Below are 21,028 nucleotides of genomic sequence, written 5' to 3'. Positions count from 1 at the left end.
TAATGTATAAATAACATTTGATGATTCGTTTTCTATATAGGAGATAGAGCATGATTGATACTGTAAGGCAATATTCTCTAGACATTTTAGAAATTAGTTTATGCCTTGTATTTGGTTTTAACCCATGTGAAATGATCAGTAATCAACAGTGTAATGCCATGGAACAGACATTTACATGACAGTTTTTTTTAAGTAATGAAAACTTGTATTAGAACATTGAAAATATTTCATTTAGGCCTTGAAAAATTCCATCAGATTGGTACTTTTATTACCTCCCAACTCATTAAAATATTAGAAAATCGAGGCATAGAAATTACAAGAGAACAGTTAAAGCATTTAGTGTATGATTGTGACAGGAAGTTAACACAGATACCCAAACACATGCAATGAGCTAGCCCTGTCTGGATGCTGACTTCAAAAGTCGCCTTGGGAACTTTAGTGTGTTGAATGATGTATCTTCAAAATTCATGACCACCCAGAGCCTCAAAATATGACCTTACATAGAAATAAAGTCTGTGAGATGTAATTAGTTAAGGAGTTTGAGATGAAATCATCCTGGATATAGATTGTTCCCTAAATCTAATGCCTGCTGTCCTTAAAAGGGGAGGAACAGCACAGAGTGAGACACATAGACAAGAAGGCCATGTGAAGATAGAGGCAGAGATTGGAGTCGTGCTGCCCTAAGTCAAGAAGCACTTGTAGCCACCAGAAGCTGGAGGACACCAGTAAAAATTCTTCTAAGCCTTTAGAGAGAGTAAAGCCCTGCTGTCACCTTGATTTGAAATTTCTAACCTCCAGGACGGCTGGGTGGCTCCGTCACTTAAGTGACTGCCTTTGGATCAGGTCAAGATCCTAGAGTCCCAGGATCGAGTCCTGCATCAGGCTCCATGCTCAGCTGGGAGTCTGCTTTTCCACTCTTACCTTCCCTCTTCTCATGCTTTCTCTTTCTCATTCTCTCTCTCTCAAACAAATAACATCTTTAAAAATAAAATTAAAAAAAATTGTAACCTCCAGAAGTATGCCAGAATAAGCTTCTGTGATGCTAAGTCACCATGTTTATGTTAATTTGTTAGGACATACCTAGGAGACTAATCCAGGAACACAGAGGTGGGACTTAAAGCATAGTAGAATGAAAAAAAAAAAAGCATAGTAGAATGAGAAATTTGGCAAATCTCTTTCCAAAAATCAATAACCATAAAAAGCTCATTTCATGGCCCTAGAAATTGAGTCATAAACTTTGAGAAGCAGTTATTCATGAAAAATGACTGAACTTATGGGAGCTTCAGAAATCAGTGAGAGAGACTAAGGGGAAGACAAAAAAACATTTGAAGGAATAGCAACTAAAAAAAATTCCTGAATTTGGTAAAAATAAACAAAAAACAAAAAATAAAACACATTAATGTACAGATTCAAGAAGTTTGACAGACTCCAGGTAAAATAAATTCAGAGAGCCACATCTAGAAAATCATAAACAGTTGAAAGCCAAACATAAGGAGAAAATCTTGACTACAGCAAGACAAAACTCACTCATCATACACAGGGGAGTAACAATGTGACTAGCAGCTACTTGGCTTGTCATTTGAAAAGAGAAGACCTGAAGACACTAAAATCAAATATTCAAAGTGCTGAAAAAGAAAAAAAAAGTCAGTCAAGAATCCTCTAACCCACAAAACTATCCTTCAGAAAGAAAGGTGGAATAAAGCGATCTGAAGGTAAAGACTGAGAAAATTGGTTGCTGGTAGACAGGACTTATAAGGAATACTAAAGGACTTCATCTTGGAAAAAGTTAAAATGTGAGTAAATATAAAACATTGTGTGAATATATGTTTTCTTATTTCTCTTCATTTCTTTAAAAGACATAGGATTTTATAAAGCACTATTTGTAATTTTATTTTTGGATTTATAATATACATAGACATATATGACAATAATAGTTCAAAGGAGAGAAGAAATAGGGCTATATTAGACAACATTTCTTATATTTTATCAGAATTACTAGTATTAATCTGAAATAGACTACTAATTTACGATGTACATTGTAATGGTGAAATAATGAAAAAAGGATGTACAGGACATGATAAAAATATTTATTTAACCAAAAAAAAAAAAAAAAGGCAGTGAAAGAGGCACAGAGGAACAACCACGAAAACACGAGCCGTAAAGAAAGCAAGTAGTAAAATGGCAGCTACAAATCCTGCTTTATTATATCACATTAAATGTTATTACATTAAGTGGATGATTATGTGAAATGTGAGTTGACTGAACAGTCCAGACAAAAGATACTGAACACCATACATTAAAATGCACTAAATGGCATGAACTAAACACTTCACTAAAAAGGTGGATATTGTCAGACCACACAAAAACAAATAAAAACAAGATCCAACTGTATGTTGTTTACATACTTAAATTCAAAGACACAAATAAGTTGAAAGGAAAAAATATAATATGGAAATAGTAATATAGCAAAGCTGAAGTATCTGTATTGATACAGACTAGATTAACAGAAATATCACTAACTGCAAGAGAAGAAATATTATTAGAGACAGGGCTTCCTGGGTGGCTCATTTGGGTTTAGCATCCAACTCTTGATTTCAGCTCAGGTCATGATCTCGAGTCGTGAAATCGAGCCCCATGTTGGACTCTGTGCTGGACGTGGAGCCTGCCTAGGAGTCTCTCTCTCCTTCTGCCTCTGCTGCCCTCACCCTCATTCTACCTCTCTAAAATATGTAATATATATGTTATAGATATTATATATATTAATTATATAAATATACAATATTTATATATAAATAATATATAATTACATATAAATATATATTTATGTTTATATATTAAATATATATTTATATATCTGTTATATATTATTTTTACATATTAAATATAAATATATAAAATGTATTTTATATATCTATATATATTTGTCTTTGTTATATATGTATAATGAGAGACAAACAGGGACATTTCATAACGATGAAATAATCATAATGGTAAAATTATCATAATGATAAAAGGGTCAATCCATCAAGAAGATATAATAAAAATACATATGCAACTAACAATAGAATTCCAAAATCCATGAAGCAAAAATTTACAGGATTAAAAAGGGAAGTATATCATTCAGTTATAATTGGAGACTTCAATAATCCACTCTCAGTAATTGATAGAACAGTACAGAAAAATAGCAAGGATTTATTAGACTTCAACAAGACCATCAGCCAACTTGGGCTAATCAATATTGATGGAATGCTCCACCCAACAAGAGCAGAAAACACAATCTTTTCAGGAGCATATGGAACATTCTTCAGAATAGATAATATGCCAGATCTTGAAAACAAGTTTCTATAGACTTTAAAGAATTGGAATGTTATGAAGTATGACTAGACTGTAAATAAAGAATAGAATGAAATTTGGGAAAACCTCAAATATTTGGATATTTAAAAAACACACATTTAAATAAACCATTGCTCAAAGGAAAATTCACAAGAAAAATTAGAAAATATTTAAACCAAATGTAAACAAAACACTGTATATGAAATTTTATGAGTGGCTTTAAAGTGGTACAGCTACTTTGCAAAACAGCATGGCCATTTCTTAAAAAATGAAATGTATTTGCCCCAAAGATACAGATGTAGTGAAAAGAAGGGCCATCTGTACCCCAATGTTCATAGCAGCAATGGCCACGGTCACCAACTTGTGGAAAGAACCAAGATGCCCTTCAGTGGACAAATGGACAAAGAAGATGTGGTCCATGTATACAATGGAGTATTACACCTCCATCAGAAAGGGTGAATACCCAACTTTTGTATCAACATGGACGGGACTGGAGGAGATTATGCTGAGTGAAATAAGTCAAGCAGAGAGAGTTAATTATCATATGGTTTCACTTACTTGTGGAGCATAAGGAATAACAAGGAGGACATAGGGAGATGGAGAGAAGAAGTGAGATGGGGGAGATTGGAGGGGGAGATGAACCATGAGAGACTGTGGATTCTGATGAACTAACTGAGGGTTTTGGAGGGGAGGGAGGTGGGAAGTTGGGGGAACCAGGTGGTGGGTATTAAGGAGGTCACGTATTGCATAGAGCACTGGGTATGGTGCATAAACATGAATTCTGGAACACTCAAATTTAAAAAATTAAATGTGATATCACCCTATGACCCAGTAATTCACTTCTAGGTGTCTAGAAGAGAAACAAAAACATATGCTGCAAAAAGACTTGCACATGAATTTTTATAACATCCACTACTCGTGGTAGCCCCCAAACCAGGAAAAAAATCATATGTATAGTAAAGGGTGAATCGATGAACAAAATGTAGTACAGCCCTTCAAAGGAAGACCATTATTACAAATAATGAAAAGAATGAACCTGTGGTGCAGGTTATAAAATAGATGAACCTCTAAAACATTATTCCACATATTATATGATTCCACTTATATAAAAATGTCCGGAAAAGGCAAATCTATAGAAACAGAAAGCTGATCTGCTGATCTGTGATTACCTAGGCTTGAGGTTGGAAATGGGATTGACTCCAAATGAACATGTGGGAACTTTCGGGAGGTGATAGAAATATTCTAAAACTAGATTTGTACAATGGTGTGCAACCTTATAAATTTAGTAAAAACAGTTATATAGTGCAGTAGATGGCTAAATTTTATGTTGTATAAATTATACCCCAATAAGGCTATAAAAATTAATAAGCAGTATGGGATAGTGGGTGGGGAGTGTAGATGTAACAAGATGAACAATGTATTTATAATTATTGAAGCTGGTTCATTCATGTGGGAGTTTATTATACAATCTCTTCTGCTTTTATGTATGTTTTAATATTTTTCATAATATAATATTTAAAAAGTCAATATTAAAACAAAATAAAATATAAGCTTGGTTTTCTGCACTTCTTTTTTAATAGATTTTATTTATTTGACAGACAGAGATCACAAGTAGGCAGAGGCAGAGGGAAAGAGGGGGAAGTAGGCTCCCTGTTGAGTTGAGAGCCAGACATGGGGCTCAATCCCAGGACCCTGAGATCATGACCTGAGCTGAAGGCTGAGGCTTAACCCACTGAACCACCCAGGTGTCCCGATTTTCTATATTTCTGATATCTAAAATACACCTACATCTTTAAACAGAGGGGGCATAGTCTCCAAGTGTCTCGTCAGATAATTCAACCATGCATTAACTCAAGTCAACTCAACTTAGTAAATTTTTATTGAACCTCAACTGTATGCAAGGTTTTGTCCTGATGCTTACAACATTCTTTTACTCCTCCAGTTCTTGATTGGTTTAAGCAGACAGTCATGTCTTTTTCTTAAAGTTGGGTGTTTTTTGTTCCTTTTCACTGAACTTGTATTATTGTCAATCATATAAACTTAGACACATTCTCTTCTCTCTCTCTCTCTAGATCATCTTCCTTTCCCATGTTCTATCTCTATCTTATAGAAGTTTCTTCTAGATAATGGGAGTTTTTGCACCCACAATTCAAAACGTCTAATCGCTACAGTGAAATACTTTGCATTCTGGTAAGAGAATTGGGTTTTGGAAAAAGTAATTAGCCCCCTCAGGTGATGTCCAGCAGAGACAGTAATTTCAATGCTCTGCTCTGAGTGGCAACAAGGTCTTCCTCTGTAAAACTGATTTACTTTATCTAGAGATGACATGGGTGAATTCCTTCCACCCAAGGGTAATGTACTCAATTGAAGAAACCAGTCATAATTCTCAAGTGACCTATTTGAACATCTGAAAAGGAATAGAGAAGAGGAAGAAGTTTTAGAATGTTTTGCATTACTTTCTGCCCATAAAAATAGATTCACCCTTAATTGGATATTGGGGATACTGCATCCACAGACCTTATTAAAATACATATTTGGGAGCAATGGTTAGAGCCAAAGGAAGGCTGATTTCTGACCATCTCTAGGGATCATTAGGCCAGAGTAGTCTTTACTTCTAGAATTTAGGCACAATGTCCGAAGAGTCAACATAAATGAAACAAATTAACTTTTTATAGTAGTAACTAAACTTAAGAGACAAGATTTTGAAATCTTTCAAAAGCTTAGCAGAGATGCAGGAGGATCTATGAAACCTTTATCAGCAAAACAAAAATAATTTAAAAACCCTCAGGTGTTTCTGAAATCTCCACCCTTCCTAGGACTGTAAAAGAGATCCAAGACTCAAGGAGCTCAGTAAGAATGCATTGAACTGAATGTTGAGATCGTCAGCATTAACGGTGACGAATGTAAGATAGACTGTATACCTATTCATGTTATACCTCAAGTAATATCAATGCTCAAATATTATAGTATGTATAATCAAGGACAAAGAAAAGTAAATAATATATATAATATATATATACAATTCTTACATGTTTAATTTTCTCTATATAGTATATTAATTATATTAATATAATGACTAATTAATTAATTATAGAGTAATATGTTTATTGACAAAGGAAAAGACACTCTGAGACACTCATACCTTTGAGAGATATGAGAATTTATGTCCTAGTAAAATTAAAAAAAAAATCCCGCTTACACCACCACCTCGATGAAATGTGTGATCTGTTTCACCAAACAACCATCTGATTATTTAATCTTACAGAAGGACATTTCAACCCAAAAGGAGTAAAGCAAAACATAAGAGTACACTGGTCAGGGGCGCCTGGGTGGCTCAGTGGTTGGGCCTCTGCCTTCAACCCAGGTCTTGATTTTGGGGTCCTCGGATCGAGCCCCGCATCAGGCTCTCTGCTCGGCAGGGAGCCTGCTTCCCCCTCTCTCTCTAACTGCTTATTATCTCTATCTCTCTCTGTCAGATGAATGTGGAGGCCGAGAAAAGTTAAGGCCATCCCACCTCAGGTTTAGCCTTAGCATAAGTACAGCCATCTTAGCTTCCGCAGCCATCTCAGACCCCTGTACCCAAGGGCTGAACTTTTCCCAAATTTACTTTAGTTCTAACCCCCACACTGCTTTAGTTCCAGAGAGCCCCACCCTGCTTTAATAACAGGAAGCCCCATCCTGCTTTAGTTCCAGAGCCCCCCACCCTGCTTTAGTAACAGGAACTCATAAATACCCCTGCCTTAGCTAAGCTCAGGGTCCAAGTCCCTACTCTGCTGTGTCTGGTATACTTGCGCCCAAGCTTAAGCTTGTTAAATAAACACTTGTGTGATTGCATCGGTGTTGGCTCCTTGGTGGCCTCTCAAACACGAAAACTTGGCCATTACAATGAAAAGGTGGAATCTTTTTTTTTTTTTTTAAAGATTTTATTTATTTGACAGACAGATCACAAGTAGGCAGAGAGGCAGGCAGAGAGAGAGGAGGAAGCAGGCTCCCTGCTGAGCAGAGAGCCCGATGTGGGGCTTGATCCCAGGACCCTGGGATCATGACCTGAGCCAAAGGCAGAGGCTTTAAACCACTGAGCCACCCAGGCGCCCCAATAGGTGGAATCTTTAAAAAAAAAAAAAAAAAAAGACACAGGTCAGTGAAAAGATGTGTGTCATTGGAAATTAAAATTGAAATTGTTTTGTAAGTCAGCGTTTCGTCTTCTTTTTCTTTAAAGGTTTATTTATTTATTTAAGAGAGAAAGCTAGAGAGAGAGAGCGAGCGAGAGAGCGAGTGAGCATGCAGGAGCAGGGAGGGGGAGCAGATGGAGGGGGAAGCAGACTCTACACTGAGCGCAGAGCCCCATGCAGAGCTCCATCTCACGACCCTGAATTCATGACCGGAGCTGAAATCGAGAGTCAGGCGCCCCACCGACTGAGCCCAGGCACCCCAGCGTTTAGTCTTAATTTACCTGGTGTGAGTTGTGTGACCTTGAAAAAATAGTTCACTTCTCTGGGTTTCAATTTCTTCACTTGTGCAATTGAGATGGAGATTAAGTCAGCATTTTCCCAACTGTCTCCTTCAGAATGAATGTCCTAAAACAGAACGGTGCTCATTCTGTTAGAACTAGACATCCACATGCAAAAAAAAAAAAAAAGGAGAAGAAGAATCTAGATACAGACCTTATATCTTTCGCAAAAATTAACTCAAAATGGATCATAGACATCAATTTAAAACACAAAGTGATAAAACTGTTAGAAGATGACATAGAAAATCAAAGTAACTTGGGTTTGGCAATAACTTTTTAGATAAAACACTGAAAGCACCTCCACTAAAAAAAAAAAATTATAATTTGGACTTCATTGAAATTGAAACATTCTGCCCTTCAAAGGAGTACTCTGTTCAGAGAATGAAACAAGCCACAGACTGGGAGAAAATATTTGCAACACATATGATAAAGGATGAGTATCCAAAATATACAAATAACTCTTAAAACTCAACAATAAGAAAAAAAGCAAACCAATTAAAAAATTAGCAAAATATCTGGACATCTCACCAGGTAAGATACAAAGATGGCCAGTGAGCTTATGAAATGAGGCTTATCTTATCTTTATGCTTAACGCACATCATTAGGAAATTGCAAGTTCAAACAACAGAAATATACCAGTACACACCTTTTAGAATGGCTAAAATCCCAAACACTGGCAATACCAGATGCAGACAAGGATGGGGGCAACCGCCGTGCACGGCTGGTGGGAATGCAAAATGGAGCAGCCATTTTGGAAGACAGTTTGACACCTACTTACAAAAATAGGATCCAACCACTGCTCCCCTAGGTATTTATACAAATGAATTAAAAACTTAGGTCCACATAAAAACTTGCCCATAATGTCTACACCAGCCTTATGCAACATTGCCAAGACTTGGAAGCAGCCAAGATGTCCTTCAGGAGATGGATGGGATAAACAAATGTGGGGCATCCGTACAATGGACTATTATTAAGGGATGAAAGGGAATGCTGTGAAATCCCGAGAGACCTACAGGAACCTTGAACACATATTACCAAGTAAAAGAAGCCAGTATAGAAAGAACATCCTCTATTTTTCCAGCTGAGTGACATTCTGGAAAAGGCAAAACTATGGAGATAAAGCTAGGGAGTAAAAAGTTCAGCGGTGGCCAGAGGGAGGGAGGGATGAATCCATAGAACACAGGGGATTTTTAAGGCAGTGAAACTCTTCTATATGCTAATGCAATGGTGGATACAGGTCATTGTACATTTGCCAAAACTCATTATGTACAACCCAAAGACTGAAACCCAAGGCAAGCTATAGACCTCAGCTAAAAATAATGTGTCAATATGGGTTCATCAATTTTAACAAATGTACACCACCAATGCATGGTGTTAGTCATAGGAGAAAACAAGGCAGGGAAAAGCTTAAAGAATGTATATGGGAACTTCATACTATTTGAGATTCTTTTTGTGATTCATATAGAATTTTAGATATGAAAGACTGGAAGTCCTATGATAAAGAAGCATTTTTAACATTACTTATCCTAGAATTTCCTAAAGTTATTTGACCCTGAATTTTTTTCCCCAAAGAAATTATTAACATCGTGAGGAACTAATATTTCACATAACATTCTTTGGGGATTGTATATTGCAATGATCATTAAGAAATTTTCCTAAATCCAAAAGGAATATATAAGGGTATTTATTCTAGACTCTTTGCCATTAAGTGTTTGGAGCTAATGTCACCAAAAGAAAAAATACTCTTCATAAATCTGAGAATCTCAATTTGCCTGTTTTGTGAATTTCTTTAGTAGAAATCAATCATCACCACAGGATTCTATAAAGTCAGGTTTCTGCCCCTGCTGAGTGAGAGCCAGACCCTAGACACAGTAGCCCTCAGGAGAGGATGTGGGTGCTTCCTGAGCTCACTTTTCAGCTCTCCAACTGGCACCTGCTTTTACCATCACTGGTAGTCATGAGTTCATTATTTTGCTAGTGAATTTTATAGAACTTAACAGGTTACTACTTGATAAATATAAAAGATGTCATGTTCATCTCTAAGACCACAAAAGCCAGTAACAATCCACATGTTGCACGGTTTTATTGAGAGAATTCCTCAATCAAAGTCACTCCTAATGTGGGGGTTAACATGAGAGGTCAAAGCCGGAAGCTGATGTTTGCCCAAGAGGTGTGGAGCGTGGCTGTGCATCTTGGGGGGCGGGGGATTACTTAATAAATACTCATTCACTGACTTGCTGTCCATGAGCATGGATTATGATTTACTGTGTTTTCTAAAACATATTTTCACTTTAATTTTCTTTCTGACTTCAGGGTATCAAGTAACATTCTCTCTGATTTGAGGAAGAAAATTAATATTCCCCTATCCTGCCCCCACCTTTTTTTCTAAGTTCTCCAGGCTGAAAGCCTTCTTTAGAAATGTCAGAAGAGTATCAATGAATCAAAAAGTCTCCAGACTGTCAGAGAAGGGCCTGGCACGGCCATGGGAAAAGCTGTGCATCCCGTGCAGGACTTCCCAACAGACTGCCCCCCCCCGCCAGAAGTTCCTTACCCATTTGGCCCTCTCAGTGCTGCTGTGGGATATGACCACATGCAAAGACTTTGACCAAGTCCATTTCCTTCTAGCCACTTTCAACCTTCTTACTCTTTACCCCTTTTCCTCTTGAATCCTTTGACTTAGCCTTTGGTCTCTGACCCTGGGTTCAGGCTGCCTTTGCTTGGATGACGTTTGGTCAGGTTTCTGTGGTTGAGTGGCCAGCATTTTCCACCACCGTCTTGTTCGTGCTGGATCTGTAACTATTTCCCCACAGTCATGGGTAAGGTGTGCTCCTCTTGTCTGTCCTCATTCTCCGTCCCCACTGGCCAGGCTTTCCAGTGAAGAAGGGCTAGGAGCGCTTTGATACCTGCCTCTTCACGTTAGCTCCAACCTTCTGCACAGTTTCCTGTGTAGAGAGATTTGGGGACCCACCATGGATCTCTGCAAGTGCCTTCAACTTTCCTTTTTGCCTCCTACCATGTAGGAACTGCTGAGGGATTAGAGGAAGAGAAAATAAAGAGACTTTATCATGTGTATCATGGGCCCATTGCACCAGGAACTGTGTTGCTTGCTCATTGAGTATCTACATCGCTATGTCACAAAGGGGATAAACTAGAGCCCAGGGAAAACTACTTAACTTTTTGCTATGGAGGGGCACCTGGGTGGCTCAGTCAGAAAAGCACCCAACTCTTGATTTCAGCTCAGGTCCTGATCTCAGGTTCACGCTTTCAAGCCCTGTGTTCAGCTCCATGGACAGCAAAACAAAACAAAACAAAAAAACCCCAAAACTTTTCCCTACAGAAAAAGTAGAAAGGGGCAGATCTGTGATTTGAACATAGTTCTAGGTGATTCCCAAGCTTCCTTCCTTTCCATCTCAGTGGAACATCTATTTATGGGCATGTGACCCAAGGAGAATCATATGTAAGTAAATTTGAGTTGCATAATATTTTTATGATACTACTTAATAAGTGATAACAAATGCTGAACCTATCCATCCCTTTATTTATCAATAGATATTTATCGAATAGCTTCTAACTACATGTCAGACACCGTTTGAAGCATTTGGAATACATCAGTTTTTAAAAATGACAAAAATCCCTACTCTTGTATCACTCACATTCTAATGGGTAAAGACTAGAAAAATAAGCAAATAAATACTTCTTTTTTTTTTTTTTTTTTTTTAAAGATTTTTTTATTTATTCATTTGACACAGAGAGATCACAAGTAGTCAGAGAGGCAGGCAGAGAGAGAGAGAGGAGGAAGCAGGCTCCCTGCGGAGCAGAGAACCCGATGCGGGACTCGATCCCAGGACCCTGAGATCATGACCTGAGCCGAAGGCAGCGGCTTAACCCACTGAGCCACCCAGGCGCCCCTAAATACTTCTTTATTACAGTTTCAGGGAAGATTTTTTCAGGATATTTCTCAGCTATTCTAAGGGCCAAATTTTATAAAATTTCCATTAGGAATGCCAGTTTCAAATACCCTTTGTATAGCCTAGGCCTGTGGGGGTACCAAGTTTGAGCCTTATGTAACCCAACACAGGCGTTCATGAGTTCCCAAAGTAACTGTCTCCGTGCAATGATGCTTGCACATGCTTCTCAGAGATTGGGCTTCTTTTAATTATTGCTTCTTTCTCACTGTTCATTTATTTCATTTATTCTGCCATATCCCCTTTTATTTGATGATCTGGCAAATTCTGCTCTTTGATAACAACTCAGTTTTTCCACTTGGTTTGGGTTTTGTTTGTTTGTTTGTTTGTTTATTGATTGGTTGATTGGTTGGTTTTGGCTTTTGGTTTTTGCCCCTCGTGTCGAGCCCACGTTTTCAATCACAATAAAGATTAAACAAAGTTTATTAAATTCAAAATAATAATAATAATTAATAAATACATTGTAGAGTATATTCAAAAGTGTAAATAAACTGGAGAAAAGAAATGAAGCAAGAGAAGGGGGTTAGCACAGAGTGTGGTTGGTGTGGTTGCATTTTATAATGGAGCGGTCATTGAGAAGATGACATTAGAAGGAAGATTCCAAGAGAACACCTGGCTGGGGGAAAACTGTGTAAGGAGGCTGGTGAGCAAACAGTGCCGGGGTTGGTGGGGGGTATGGGGGGGGGGATAAGGAGACAGAGGCACGTGCAGCCACCCGAAAGGCTTTCCCATTTCCTTTTCTGCAGTAGGGCGCCATTGCAGAGTGCCATGTTGAGGATAGACTAAGATAGTTTAAATAACTAATTTCTTTTTATTGTGCATTCACAATATCTCATGCAGAATAAGGTTAAATCTGACTTAACAAGATCAAAATCTGGGCAAAGGTTCATTATCCTCAGATGGGTCTCTGAGAAGAGCTGGCTGTGTGCGAAGCCTAGAGTCAGGGTAGGGATGGAATGTAGGAGCCACAGGGCAGGGCAGCAGTTAGAGAAGGTGAGTGTCGCTCTGACTTGGGTGTCTCAGCCTGTGACTTCAGCCTTACTCCCAAGTCCGTGTTCTTGGATATGCAACGGACTTTTCTCCATTTCGCAGAATGATTTCAGTTTAAGAAATTGATTTCACCCTAAAAGATCCCATAATCAGTAACACATAAAAGTTTAAATTTTAGTGTAAGACACAAAGAAAACTACTTTGGGCCCTATTCAGATTTTTAAAACTATTTTTTGAGCATATGCCAGTAGTTAACATGAAATTCTCTTATTGTCTTTGATTCTCTTCTGTGTTACCATACTCCTTCCCTTTTGGCCTTCCTAGCTTCACTTGAAACCAAGACAAGATATTCAAATTCCAAATATTCATATTATTTCAGATAAACATAAAAATCTTCTCCTCTTTGGTCTGTACTAGCTCTTTCTCACCAAGTTCGGATTTAGGATGTGGAATGAGAGAGGTTTCTACTCTCAAAGACCCATATGTGTTGTTCTGATAGTCCTTTCCCTCTTGTCTAAAACCTGAGTCATATTTATGTGTATTAAAATAAGCTAAAGGTACACACACCAAGCACCCTTGAAATTCAAAGTACTTGGCTAAGAAAAGAAGTGTGAATGTGGGCAGGTTTACCCTCTGAGCTCAAGGAGTTCGAAAGCCAGCAGCTGTCACTCCCGTGGGAATTTTATTACAGGACCATTGTTAACAGCATTCTCTGAAACTTTAATTCTGCATGCCCACTGATTCTGACTGTGGAGCATTGAATAACTCCCCTACCTACCCTGGTATTAGGGAAGAGGTCAGACAAGGTGTTAGAAATCCTTGCTGACCGCATAATCGTCCCGAGTCACCTTATACTCTCGGTGACTTCCTCTGTTCATGCTGATCTTGTAAAATCACTACGGGATTCAGACTTGCAGGAGTGCCTTTTACAGTGGGAAGATTTAAAATTAAGCCACCATATACATATATAGTTTTAACCATAATAAGTCAATTACTGATAATACATTTTACCAAAAGATTCATAATTGATTGACTTAAGAGGCAAGGTCGTCTTCTACATTTAAAAATGTGATACAATTCATTAAATATTCACAATTGACAATGCTACTCTTTAGGGATGCAAGTATTACACAGAGAGAGGTGTAGTTGTATTGGGCTGCAGTAATAACTCCTATTAGTTCTGTGAAGTGAAAAGATAACATTATTGGAATGGAGGATTTCACAAAGATAAAAATCTGTGTCGCAGAACCGACAGTTCATTATACCACAGAGCGGTGGCGGTGGGGGGTGTGTGGAAATTCATTGTCATTTCCTCAAGGGCACATGAAGGAGATGAAAGAAGAGCTGTACTTTTCCATTTCCCTCTTAACAAAGAGGGAGCTTTTAGTTGATACTATATTTTTAAAATACCTTTTCTATTTGCTGTGATTGTGTTCATGTTGTGTATGTATATAAAAAACATAGTTTTGGCAAATATTACTGTCTAATGTATAATACTATCTATATTCTATCTCTGTATCGTATCTGTCATTTTTCTCATATCTAGCTATTCATCTAACTATATGGTGCTTATCCCCCATCCAGCCATAAAAACTCTAAGAGAATTACATTTTTTGTGAAAATTTCTCCATCACTGATTCTAGCCCACTCTGGAATCTAGAGTTGCAATACGTAAAAATCACTTCCAAGATGGGGGCGCTTGGGTGGCTCAGTGGGTTAAAGCCTCTGTCTTCAGCTCAAGTCATGATCCCCGGGTCCTGGGATAGAGCCCCACCTCGGGCTCTCTGCTCAGCAGGGAGCCTGCTTCCTCCTCTCTCTCTCTGCCTGCCTTTCTGCCTACTTGTGATCTCTGTCTGTCAAATAAATAAACAAAATCTTTAAAAAAAAAAATCACTTCCAAGATGGAAGATTATTGTGAGCCTTTTCCTCTTCTCCGTGTACCAGCTTTCAGGGTATCTAGTAAACCACATGGCCAAGTGGCCATTGCTGCATTAGAGGCCCTGGGGAAAAACCACACACAAGACCTCATACACCATGACCTGTCTTAAGTTTATCTATGGAAGAGACAGAAACCCAAGATGGGATCCATTCACTTACCAGGGCTAGATTTGGGGAAATCAGTTTCTGTGGTGGGTAACAGAGGACCAAGACCAGGCAAGTCTGGGTGTGCCGGCTGCAGGCTGAGCAGAATGTCCCAAACCAATTGGATCAGCCGTGTCCAGGTGTGGATATTCGTCTCCTATTTTCATGCTTTCACTGTGTTCCAAACCCTGCCTCGATCTCTCCTGAAAGAGCTGTGCATGGGCTGGGGACTGGGGAGCCACTGCCCCTCAGGTCCAGCTCCTCAGGACACTGGGTTCCAGGCCACCAGTGACCAGTGCAGCTCATGGCCAAGGGTCCTTCCCCAGATACCACTAAAATAATCCCACTGCCAGGATGCCCGGGCTGTGGGAGGCTGTGAAATGACCAGAGTACATCAATGTCATCTATCCTATACGTGCCATCCACCAACTTCTGATCAAAAGGAGTTGTAGGGGGAAGGTTGTGAGGATTCAAACCAGGAGAGAGCAGCCTATTTCCAAAGGGAGCAGGTGGTGCACTTTGAGACCCACCAGACTCCCAGGCCCCACAAGGGCATAGCTGGGCAGCCCCCAGGGTGAGAAGAATGAAAACACAAGGCTTATTCCTCTTGACTGCCTCAGATGCGCATCTCACTCAGGGGCCAGGGACTGTGTCCCGAAGCCAGGCTCCTACTGTGGCAGTTTGCTTGGCTTAGGAACGAAGCATATGCTTGGGAGGCCTGACTCACTCCTTCTGATGTCTACGTCCTGAGCAGTCTCCTCAGGTAGAAAATACTGAGCTGGTGTTTGCGCGTGACAGTGGCTCAGGGCTTGAGTGCCGGCTCTGCCCTTCGCATGAAGAGCTTAGCTGGTTTCTGTGATGTCACCACTGTGCCATGCCGTGATGTGGCCTGGGATGACTTGCGATGTCGTTCTTTTGGCCCTCAGTGAGCAGTTTTACCCTAAACGCAGGGTAAATGCTTTATTTAAGTGATTCAGTGATAAAAGGCACCGGCTTTTGCAACAGTCTGATCTGGACTCAAATCCCTGCTCTACTACTTAGCGAATGGGTGAAACTGTGCAAGTCACCTGGACTCTGAGCCTCAGTTTACTCCTCTGTAAAATGGGGATAGTAACATGCCACCACTTGCAGATTAGACCATGTACCTCAGGGGCTCTTCGAGGAAATTGGCGTGGCCAGAGTGTAAGAAATGCTAGATTTACTCTTGGTAAATCCAGCTCCAAAGCTCCTTTTGGTTGGAAGGAGGGGGTTGGAAGATTCTGAGGGGGAACTGGGAAGCAGAGACCAGCTTTGGACTTTGGACTACCAAGAAGCTGGGTCAACTCGGACTCTGAGGATCTTAATAATTCATACCTGGGAGGCAGGAACACTAGTGAGAGTCTCCGAGGTGTAACCGCCGAAGCAGCAGCATCCTTTCAGAAACAGGTGCTGCTCATCAGCCAAGAGGATGGCTATGGTCATTCTGTGTCACGGAGTGGCATTGTCTATGTCTTGTTCTGGATGGGGTCACGGAGTAACTGTTTTTATGTGTCTTATTTTCAGCCATATGGTCTGGTAGCACTGGGGTCTGCTTCTCAACAGGGTCATTTTTTAGTTTCTCACTATCAACATTTCAAAATCAGGAGAGTTTCTCCTAAACCTCGGTTTGTATCCTTTTGAAAGAAATGCAAATATTGGGCAAAGCTGGCCTTTTATTTCCAGATGACACTAATTGGGTCTCTGATTTTCAGTTGGCCATAGTCTCCACCTACTTATTACTATGCGACACCAAGCCCACTTTATTCTTTTACTTTATCTCCCTATCTCTTTAGAGACAAATGCATTTTACACTTCTGGTCTAGATAATTAGCTAGCTACTGTTTTGCATGGCTTAGGTCTTTCCAATTATTGAAAATGTTTAATTCTCACAATTTCATCACAGTCATGAAAATGAAAGTATTTGCCATTATTTAGATCATTTTGCACTAAATTTTGGTCTGTATTACTTTTTAAAAATTTTTATTTATTTATTTAACAGAGAGAGATCATAAGTAGGCAGAGAGGCAGGCAGACACAGGGGGGAAGCAGGCTCCACGCTGAGCAGGGAGCCCAATGCAGGGCTCGATCCCAGGACCCTGAGATCATGACCTGAGCTGAAGGCAGGGGCTTAACCCACTGAGCCACCCAGGCGCTCCTGGTCTGTATTACTTTTAGGAAAATAAAACGAAAACCTCAAAACATCACATATTTTATTGCAACTAATTGATCAGTCTCTAAATGGCTCCACTGATTTAGGCTGAATTTAGAAGATGGTAACTTGGAACATACACCATGCCTTTTCCTAGCCAAACTCCATAGGATGCTTTTAACTTGCCTATCAGCAGGACAGCTGAGGACAACTGACAGAATAATCTCACCCAATCTAACTTAAACAAAAAGAATTTGTTGACTCACATAACTACAAAGCCGAGGGGAAGATTTGTCTCTGCAGCTTGATCTAGGTACATAAATAGAACCATCTCTGGATGCAGTCTTTTATCATCTCTTGTCTGGTCTCCTTTATGTTGGTTTCATTTCCAAGCTCTGCACAGAAATGGCAAATATATATAAAACTATACAGGTAACGTTTAATGTTTGAGTTTCTCCTTTCTTTTTGAAAGCTGCACATTCATGCTTTGAAAGTTCTCAGTTCATCTGTTTCAGCCCTCTTGTGAATAAATTAATATAATCAATCAATCAATTAAAATTAATTAAATTATTTTTTCCCATTTCCTTCTCCCTTCTCCTCTCCCCAGGGGGAAATATATATATTTTTTATTAATGAAAAATCAGCAATGTTGACTATATTTCAGACACTGCTGAGTGATCGGATTGCTAAAGCAACTGCAACACATTCCCTTCCTTCAAAGAGCTCATAGTTCATTAAGGGATTCAGACAAATAAGCAAATCATGACAGTCTAATGGGATGAATGATATTATAGATGTATATGCATGGGACTAAGAGACTATAGCTGTTAGCTCTAACTACAGTGGGGGTGAGTGGGCAGGGAAAGTTGCATATGGCAAATACTCATTGAGCACCTACCATGTTCCAGATGGTGTGGTGGGAGGTGGGGTAGGGAAGGGAGTGGGCAGGGAAAGTTGCCTGGAGTGGGGTTGAGTGGGCAGGGAAAGTTCCATATGGCAAATATTCACTGAGCACCTACCATGTTCTGAATGGTATGGTGCGGGGGGGTGGGGTTACAATGGTGATAAGAAAGCCTGAATAGATGTCACCATCCTTAAAAGATGTGGACGGGTTTATCAGATGGATGCTTGTTGGTGACATCCCTAGCTTGGGAATAATAATACGTGCTAGGTTATGGGGATATGACTTGTTTCAGGAATGTAAGAAGCTCAGAGTGCTGGGAAAGGGTGAAAATGGACAGAAAGAAACCCGATGACCAAAAGGCCTGAATGAATGAATTGTGGATTCTAAAAGATTAGGAACGTTTGATGTGTTTTAATTAGCGGATTCATGTCATCAAATTCCCATTTTACCTAGAATTACTAGGTAATTCTAGCACTGGTGTGGAGATGGATTCAAGGAAGCTGAGGGAGACCATTATATACATTGCCTTTTGAGTTGAGGGTTTGGACTAAGGCATGAGATATGGAGGGAAGTTTTAAGACATATTGTTGAAGTAGAATTAATGAAATTTTGTGAAAATATGAGAGAAGTCCACAGGCGAAGGTTGAATTGATTCTTGGTCTTTGGTTTCTGGTGACCTGGTGATTAGTGGTTCCATTAATAAAAACAGGGGAGAACAGGAGCAGAAGATGGGTGGATGGCATAAGGAGAAGTAATTAATTCCGTTTTGGAGATATCTGCAAGAAAGCAACCAGATGCGTGGGTCTGAAACTCAGGAAACTGGAACTAAGATCTATAGACCTATTTACAGCACATCAACAAGGGGATTGAAGACAGGGAGAAATTAGGATTACTCAGAGAGACTGTTTAGAGATTTTAGAGGGAGACAAGGATGGTGTCTGGGGTACACCACCATTTTGAATGTACCAGTTGGGCAAAGAGAACCCATGGAGGAGAGTGGGACAGTAATGTCAACTGTTGCAGAAAAGTGAAGCAAAATAAAAATGAGAAGTAGTTTTTAGATTTGGTACCTTGGTGACTGCAATAGCTTTTGGCATGAGTAAGGAGGTAAGTTTAAAAATTCAGGGCACCTGGGTGGCTCAGTGGGTTAAGCCTCTGCCTTCGGCTCAGGTCATGATCGCAGGGTCCTGGGATTGAGCCCCACATCGGGCTCTCTGCTCAGCGGGGAGCCTTCTTCCCCAGCCCCCTCTGCCTGCCTCTCTGCCTACTTTTGACTTCTGTCTGTCAAATAAATAAATAAAATATTTAAAAATAAATAAATAAAAATAAAAATAAATAAATAAATAGATAAATAAATAAAATACGAATGGGAGATGGAGATGAAGAAACAGGGGGTATACGGTGCTTTTTTCCACAAGTTAGGCTAGTAAGGAAAAGGGACAGGGCGATAGCTAGAGGAATTCTCGGGGCAGGAGACTAACTGCTTGCTGTTTATCTCCTTCCAGGTGGGAAGCATCGAGTGTGTTCCTGTACAGACAAAGTCCGGCCATGGAGAGTACGCTCTTCGGAGGTGGGACGGGATTCATGGAGCAAGAACAAGCTGGAGGTAGGAGATGATGACACGTGAAGAAAGCCAGAGGGAAGGGGTAATAAACATGTTCGCACATTGGGATCCCCTTCGGAGCTCTAACAAATTGCCAAAGCTGAGACCCTGCTTTGAGCAATGAAATCAGAATTTCTCAGATGGGGGCCGGGACATTTTCTAAAAAACAAACAAACAAAAACAAACTTTTTTTTCCAGATGACTTTGACCTAGACTCAGCATTCCCTAAAACAAATAAGACATGTCCAGCTTTGTCAGAAACATTAAAGAGGGAGGAATATCTTTGAAAGTGACTAAAATCATGAAGGGAGCTGGAAATGGTCTTCTCCAGACCTGGACACTCGTCAGGCTTTCTATGCCTATTTCTACCTGACATCAGACAAGTTATAGAAATAAGACATGGAGGGGCGCCTGGGTAGCTCAGCAGGTTAAAGCTTCTGCTTCAGCTCAGGTCATGATCCTGGAGTCCGGGGATCGAGCCCTACATCCGTTTCTCTGCTCAGCAGGGAGCCTGCTTCTCCCCCTCTCTATCTGCCTGCCTCTCTGCCTACTTGTGATTTCTGCTGTCAAATAAATAAAAATAAAATCTTTAAAAAAATAAAAAAAGGAAGGAAGACATGGAGGCCATGAAAATGGTCCAGGGGAGGCCAGAGGATGAAAACGCGAAGTATTTGTCCTCCAGGGCCTGAGTTTCGAGAAATTGCATTTCTTTTGTCAGAAGAGAAGGCAGAAGAGGCACTTACCAGAGTCACTGAGGAGAGAACAGTTTTCACTCAAGGGAGATGGGATGTCTCTTCACTTCATTCACTGAGGACAAAGGAGAAACGTATTTAAGTAAGATGCTGATTAAATACTGAGAAAAATCCTCTGGTCATATATATGGTTTTGAGATGACGGGAAACTATTTGAAGAGGATACTTTCTTTAGAACGTAGGCAGTGTGGACAGAATGATAGAGTTGATGAATTCTAGGAATCCTTTTGATCCTTGGGAAAGCTCTTATACTGAAGGCATCTCATAAACTTCCTGTCATTTCTATGAAGAAAGACTAAGAGAGCTGTCACTCTTTCCACCACATTCTCCTGATACACATGCACACAGAGTGTCCACACACACACACACATACACGCACACACACACATACACACACACACACAGATGTTATGTCCATATACGCGGGCGCACACCCAAACGTGGAGGAAGGTGGCTAAATCCAAACCCAAAAGACCTGATACTTAGGACCTTTATCAGTTATGAATATGTTTATCTGGGGCAGCAGAAAACGTGACTCCTGACTTAACAATGAGGAGGTATTCACACGATCAACCACGGAAACAGCTGTTAGTGTTGGTTCAGTGACTTGATAAGGACAAAGCCACAGCCCTGTGATTCACTTGTCCTTGCCCTGCACCCCACGCTCAGCGCCCCACGCCGCACGCAAGCTGGGCTCTGTTCCTTGGCCTCAGTGCATGTTC

General features: G+C 40.0%; 2 long non-coding RNA genes across 3 annotated transcripts in view; one reads left to right on the top strand and one right to left on the bottom strand.

The window, feature by feature from the left end:
* The window catches only part of LOC116576629, a 44,784-nt gene extending 24,375 nt beyond the window's left edge, over positions 1-20,409 (top strand). For both annotated transcript variants that reach the window (XR_004280230.1, XR_004280229.1), the window contains exons 2-3: positions 19,457-19,557; positions 20,273-20,409. This is a non-coding gene — a long non-coding RNA (uncharacterized LOC116576629). The remainder of the gene's footprint in view (positions 1-19,456; positions 19,558-20,272) is intronic.
* On the bottom strand, positions 13,851-20,765 carry LOC116576630. Its single transcript, XR_004280231.1, has 3 exons — positions 20,298-20,765; positions 14,896-15,820; positions 13,851-13,978 (listed from the first exon to the last, which is right to left on the bottom strand). It is a non-coding gene; the product is annotated as an uncharacterized LOC116576630 (long non-coding RNA).
* Between the last annotated feature and the right edge of the window lie 263 nt (positions 20,766-21,028).

Source organism: Mustela erminea, chromosome 17 (genome assembly GCF_009829155.1).
Source record: "Mustela erminea isolate mMusErm1 chromosome 17, mMusErm1.Pri, whole genome shotgun sequence".
Taxonomy (NCBI): Eukaryota; Metazoa; Chordata; class Mammalia; order Carnivora; family Mustelidae; genus Mustela; species Mustela erminea.
The sequence above is the reverse complement of the archived record's forward strand: the minus strand, read 5'-3'. Positions and strand labels throughout refer to the sequence as shown.